This window comes from Myzus persicae, unplaced genomic scaffold (assembly GCF_001856785.1).
Source record: "Myzus persicae strain clone G006 unplaced genomic scaffold, MPER_G0061.0, whole genome shotgun sequence".
Lineage (NCBI taxonomy): Eukaryota > Metazoa > Arthropoda > Insecta > Hemiptera > Aphididae > Myzus > Myzus persicae.
In genome coordinates, this window is record NW_019101814.1 from 190,233 (window position 1) to 198,086 (window position 7,854).

The window sequence follows — 7,854 nt, forward strand, 5'->3', positions numbered from 1 at the left end:
AATTAGTGCATAATATATTGTATACATATCAAAAATCATATTTAATACATTTTTTTTCCTATGATTATTCCGTTAAACGTTATACTTTTAATTAACCGCCGAAAGAGTCACAGATTATTATAAAATATATAGTGTCGTATCGTATTCCATTTCGGAACACTAGTGTTGTTGACAAATTAGTCGATGGCATACAGCCTACACCTACTAATAAAATGTATTATATATACGTAATATTAAGTAGGTAGAAGTAATATTATGTTATGTAGGCACATGTTCATATTGAACACATAATCGCATAATTGTATAATATTAGAATATTCTTTTATTATCTTTCTGCATGGTGATCGACTGCTTGAGATTTTTTAATTACCTACTAAAAACGCCGTCCGAAGAAAATATAATATTATGTCATATAAACCGAATATTTTCATCCGTTTCCCGTACACGATATTATATTATGTACGCAGATACGTACAGATAGGAAACCTTATACTTATCGGCTTGTTCGATCGGCTAGATCCTGCGATTCACAACACGTGTGTATAGAGTGTAAAAAGTATTACATTCGCGTATACGATTTTATTTTATTATATTGCGACGCGATGATCGCGACGTTGGCGTTCGCAATAAGTTCATTGGACGCGCATTTATGTCACTATAATATTATATTATGATATTTACGTTGGGTGTATCACAATATACAGGGTGTTTAAGACCTTGGCAACTCGGGCCCGTCCCTTGCCTTTCCTTTTATCCTTATCGGTTATCGTCAGATCGTTTAACATTCCTTGTGACGTTGTCCACTTATACGCAAATGACGTGCGTCGTTAATTGGATCGAAAATCCAGTTTTCAAAATTCAATAAAATAAAATATAAAACTATATTGTTTACGTTGTGTTAAGGCAAGATATAGTGTTACAATGTAAGAGGATGTATAGTCGTAACTTAGTAGGCGACTATATTTGTATGGTCACTAGAGGGGGTGCGGGGACAAACCGCACGAACAGACACCCTGTATGTACTAACCATACAGTAGGTATACCTAGGTTTAAACGTGTATGGTTTTCATGATATGTTTCATATAATTATCATTATCGTTATTATAATATATTGTAACAGTGTACGGGCGACGCGTGAGTATAATATTTACGTAGGTACCTAAACGTAATAATATTATTATAAAAAATCTAGAGTTTCAGCAGGGCACGTATCCAGTATAATAATAATACAATACTATATATTATAAAGTGTATAGGCCAGTGGTTGAGCGAACGGGTTCCTGTACAGTTATCTGCCGCCGCTTCTGATGGTGACCTTGTTGTACAAACAGTGCGTTTTGCGACTACAATAACGACACACACATAATAATATAATATATTATTGTATTACATTATTTGGTTTGTCATTATACGAAACAATATTTTATCATAATATAGGGTGATTTCCATAGTAATAGTGATTTGATAATTACGATGGCCGTCCTCCTTTAGTGCTTTCACTATATAAGTTCTGGTTTTCGGAATCTTTGGGCGAACTATAATACATCTATCTAAGTGACTTTTATGTTATAAGATAATACTTTCAATCACTTATACATTTGATGCCCAATATATTGCAGGAGACTTTGGAATTCTGTGGCGATACATTTTTTTTTTTTGATTGTACATTTTTGCTTAGATGCTTTTTTTTGAAAATGTCAATAGGTCTTAAGTATTAAGAAAACGTGACACTGGCATTTGTTGTCTTCGTCTTACAAGTGCGTAACATAGCAAATTGACGGTCAGCAGATCACGTATAGCTTATTTAGCTTACTAATTAGAGTGAAATGACCTATTATGATACTCAATGGAAAGAACATCATCTGTGTTTGTGTGTGGGTTTCTTACTCTAATTTAGTTTTTAATTGAGTTATGAGCATTTTAGAAACTATTGTAAAAAAACCCACATAAAAACATAAATAATGTTCTAACCATCAAGTTTTAAAATAAGTTGATGCACTGTAATTTTCAAAGTAACAAAGCTACAGGTGATCTGTTCAACGTAAATTTGCTATGTTACGCACCTGTGAGACGGAGACAAAATTAATGCCAGTGTTACGTACTGTTAAAATCAAAATCAAATTTTTTTTTTAAGTTTTAAGCCTTTCGAACTATAAGGATAGTGTACACTATAAGGTCATTAGCCAATGGCAATACGTATAGGCTAGTATTTATTGCACTCGGACAATTTGTATACACTTAAAATACTAATGGATTTCTATACAGTGATTTCTATAATTTTCAAATCATAATAATAAACATTATTATCCTATAAATACAAAGTTTATAAAGACCAATGAATGCATCGCCGAATGCTTATTCGAATTTGAGCTCATATAGATACTGTAACAGATTTAAAAAATACTCATCTGTTTAAGATTTTTTTATGTTTGAAAATATAGTAAGTTTAGGTGGCCAGAGGCCATGCGAGAATATTCCAAAATCAGAATTCGACTAAATATGCTGCATATAATCGAGGGACAATTCGGGGGGGGGGGAGCGTTCTGGGTGAATCACCCTGTATAATATAAGATGTTAGTATAGTATAGTATTATGTGTATGCCACCGCAGCTCTTCCTGTCCAAATGATGTTTACATTATATGCACATTTATTGTGTGTGCACATCGGTTTTTTTTCATACATGTACAACGTACCTATATTAAATAGGTAGGTGTACCTACCTGTGTATGGCCGTATATTAAAAAATAGGTACCTACGCCCTTTCCTGCAGCAGTGCGCCGTTGCCAGTCATTCCGAAACGATATACGATGATGATATCGCGATTCGTATTTAAACGATAATTAGTCTGTTAATTATTCGTTCGATGTAATAGCATATTAAATAGGTAGGCATTGTCCGCGCTGACGGTCACGGTGTGCTCGAGCAGTGCGACGAAGTCCCGAAATTGGGTCGTCTCCGCCCCCACCAGGATGTCAATTTAGGTTAGATATATACATAATAATAATATAATATAATATAATATATATATATATATATATGTACTCTATAAATGTGTTGCGGTTTATTATATACTGTTAGGGCTCTAAGTATGTATACAGACTTGACGTAATATGCTAGTCTGTAAACGTTTATTATACACAGTCTGCGGCCATGATGATAATATTATTATCGTCGCCGCCGCCGCCGCCGCCGTATAAATCGCGATTTAATTATCCGTGGCGGTCGCGGAATCCATGATCACTCCGATCACCAAGGTTATGCACGGCTTCCACGCCTCCGCCAGAAGCGCGACTCTGGCAGGTTCGTCTGTCGGCAAGCGATTCTCGATCATACGTGTCAGTACGTCTTTGACGACCTGCGCAAACAATAATTAACGATAACGTCTGCAATATTATCAAAACTAATTCTATTACTATGATGACGCGCGCCATATAAATCCGTAGGAGCCCGCAGACACTTGTCTATAAGAGGGGGGGGGAGGGTTAGGTTTGTAATATATTTTGTTAACTATTTGGGCTTGTGGGGGGTTTTTTTTTTTTACAATGTTTACCTTTTTTTTTCTTCGTATAAAGCAACTTCGCTTATTGTTATCATAGTATACATATAGGTACTCAATTTAAAATACATTTCCAAAGCTATATTATACTTTACTTTACAAAACAGTGCACGATAATATATTATTTTAATATTAAAAGGTGACATTTCGTTATCACGAACAGCACAGTCATTTTCTCGGTACAATTTTTTTTTTTTTTTATTCAAATCGGTTCTTAGTTTTTATCAACTTATTAGAAGCTACACTCATCAGCTGGTTCTTAATTTTATTTGTATGCTATACTACATCGTCTTGTAAAAAAAAAAAAAAATGCTCGTTAATTGTAGTAGTCGAAAGAATCACCCGGTATGACGCACGTATCCAGTCGAACGGCCATAAAATACGAGACACGAGAATACAATATGGTACCTACCTATTATTATTATGTAGAGCGACACCGAGAGAATCGAAACTGTCGATAATATTGGAAAAAAAATCGGAACCTATTGTATTATATTATATGATATGAATACACTCGATATTCAATTATTACGGACGTCCTATCTGAAACAGTCCCGACCGCAATACATTTACGCGCTCGAGTGTCTATTATAATTTATAATATACAGTCATAAAATAGTTTATAATTTAAAATGTATATATATATATATATATATATACACACATATTATTTAGTTTATTATATACCTAACCTAACCAGGTACGCATACCTACCTATATAGCTGCAGCACGTTCGATCGGATTTCCGTTAGATCGTTTGACACGTTCTTATAGGTTACTTCGCGAGTGGTACACAGTTATGTAATTTAAGCTCGTTTCTATGACTAGTCAAAATTTACGATACGTCGATACCCGCACACAAACTTTTGAATCTTCTTTCGTCAATTTTATCGAGTTTTTTATTGGGGCGCGATCGTACAATGACTATAATATAGTACTATCATAATATTATGTTATAATGTTACCTCAATTCGCAGTTTTTAGTCTTCTAATCCAGTGTTTCTCAATTTTTTTTTTTTGTTACACGGCCCCTCCATTTATTGTAAAATTATTACAGCTCCTTTAGATGAAGAATTTATTTTTCCATAAATATTGTTATTAAACATGGAATTCTTTTTAAACTTTATACTAAATTACGTTTTTTAATACACCTTTCATAGATTATCAACATTGTCGATAACATTTAAAGTTAGATGAACTTCTTCGATGTAATAATAGTTCATTTTATCATCATTAAACGACCGCCCACCAATCTATTCCGATGGCCGAAAACAATATTATGATTTTATTTTTTCATAAACGCATTTAAAAATAGGTAAAATAAAATAAATACATACAAATATTTCACTGCCCCCTGCCCCATGTAATATACAAATGTCCGGCTTCTAGGGTCCTCGGCCCTCAGTTTTTAGCTATAATGAGGCTTATAAAATTGTTATTCGATAGTATGTTGTCGGGCTTTTTGAGTTTATATCATTAAAAACATAAAGAGCAATAATATAGTGTTATAGTTGTAGCACAGATTCAACAAAACAATATTTTAATCTTTTTCGAGGTATAGATCCTAGATAATCATATTATACGGTTTTACTTTTACGACTATTGGTTGAGCTGATGTAGGAATAAAAACAAATCTGGTGTTGGTAATAATACTATGTAGCTTATAATAATAATAATAATATTTACTATTAATTTCACGTTACAAAAATAACCAAACTATTGGAATTATTATTTAATCACCGGACCGATGATAATATATTCAGTTTATATTATTATTACACTATAGTGGCACGAAATTAACATAAATGTAAATCATTAGAACACTTCCACATTTCACACAATATTCAAATTTAATAATAATTAGTTGGTTGCATACGCAATTATTCGTTTCTTTGTTGAAGTATTGATATAAATATACGAGTACTTATACGTAAGCTTTCATTATAATTTATTGAGTCATACTTTGATTTTAAGAAAATTGTAAGTTTTATTTTCTTGAAAATTCACAGTTTTTATATTATGCTTAGGTGCGCATAATAGTAAAATAAATATTCAAAAGTAATATCTCATAATATAGTAAATAATTTAACTCATTATAATTACCAAATAGATTATTATGGATCATTTTTAAAACTATCACGTACTTATATAAATAAATAAATATACACAGGCTGTAACAGAAATAACTGACTAATGTAATAATGTTTATTATAATGAATATTAAATTTTTTTTTTATATTTAATTTATGAACTCTTGCGCTATGTATTTTATAGTATCCATTTTTTTTCTTGAAACTGAAAATAAATACCTAGTTTAAAATTTGATTTAAATTTTTTTGGAAAATTTCAAAATAGCCAATTTGTAAATCTGATTATAAGAACAATTTTGATGGTAAAAATATGTACCTTAATCAGATGGGTTTTTTTAGAAGAATTTTTTGAAATATCAATATTTTTTCGATGTAAATTAATTTAAAACGTAATAACTTTTTTCAAACCATTATTTTCGGGCATTTCCTGACATGAGTATATTTCTTAAATTATTTATCATCCATATAATTTTACAATTTTAGTCATACGTTTAACTAGCTTCAATTTTATTTCTTCAGATCTTTCTGTTACACCCTGTATATACGTCAAATTCATTATACATACAACCTAATTGATTATTTAGTTTGATAAAAGTTTATTTATTTAGTAATACATCAGATGATTGAATATAGTTCTCAGTTGCATATCATATGCATTACTTGAATTAATATTGTTCCATACTTTCCTATTAAATATATGCACTACCGCCAGGAAAAGATTAAATAATCCATGAAAAATAATCAGAATTGAAAAAATCAAACTAATAGTTTTACAGTGTTTTTGTCTTAGTAAAATGTTTATATATGGTTTTTTTGGTTATTTTTTACCTCGAAGTGTTCGACCGTAAGACGAAATTTGCGATGTTTTTCTCCCAAATCCACGAGGACTTTGTGTAACTCGTCGGGTGTTTCCAAGAGTTCAATAGCAGTTTTAAATGCGAATCCAGTCCTGAAAGAGTGTGCCAAATGTGAACGTTCGATTCAAGCTCTTCGATTGGAACGTGAGCGAAACGATCGAATTGTAATTGATATGATGGACTTCTCTTGAATAGACTTCGGAAAACAAAAGTATATATATACATATAAATCCATACATTTTATTATTTGGTGTACTTAAAATACAATTAGAAAGTAGGTATAGACACTTTTGTATACTTAGTATAAAACGAAGTCCAAAAACTATTTGAAACAATCATCGGCCATGATTGTTTCACCAGAGCCCTCTGATACTCGTTCAAAAATCGTGAGGACTTCATACTAGTTATGAAAAAAATACAATGACAACATTAGTAAATAAGGTTTTTGTATTACTTGTATTATTAAACAATTTTTAATATATTGTTTAAGTTTAGATAAGACACGTAGTTGAGAGTTTAATAGTTAAAAGAAAAATGTATACATTTTTCTTTTACTTAACTATCTAAATATGGAAATAGATTCGTATGAAACACATAATAAATAGATAAATAACTGGAAGAAACATATTTTGTTCGTTAAGTATTTATGAACATTCTGTAAATAAAAATAATGAACCAAGTCAGGTGCAGGTCTATATTTAATGGCTTATTATGGTTAGTTTAGGAGCATTGTCATTATAGTATTACGGTGATCTATTAATTAATTATTCGGTTCATACATTATTTCGAAATATTTTCTTCCTTGAAATTTATTTAGGTACTAAGTACCTTAGTACCTTACTACTTTATAGTAATCACTCAACAATCATGATAGGTAGAACACATAGTTTGTTATACATTATCACTCGGCTGACAGACCATACAGTTTCAGTTTAATATTACTTTTTAAATTTGTTTTTAATAAAATATAAAGCGCAACGTTAATGATTCCAATGGCCGAGTTTTTTCGTTATGCAACGAGTGAGTATCGTTTGACTTTTTTAGCCAACTACAATACAACGATAACATGAACATAAGCCCGCATAGTCGTATTGAATTTACTGTGTTATTGGTTGCATTTTATATTAAAGGCCAAATTAAACTAATTATTGGTGTCAATTACATAAAATATCCTTAATTAAATAATAATATAGAGTTGTAATGAAAATTAAAACAATTGTTGTAGTAGTTTGTAGAATTACTTACCTATTGTTCACTCTTTGAAATTCTCGTAATTCATTTTTTTTTTGTTTGTTGACGCTGATTTTCCATTAACTAATATTGTTTTTTTTTCAGTTCGTCTTTATCCCC

General features: G+C 31.0%; 1 pseudogene; it reads right to left on the bottom strand.

The window, feature by feature from the left end:
• Positions 1-3,054: 3,054 nt before the first annotated feature.
• Positions 3,055-7,825, bottom strand: LOC111030481 (annotated as a pseudogene).
• Between the last annotated feature and the right edge of the window lie 29 nt (positions 7,826-7,854).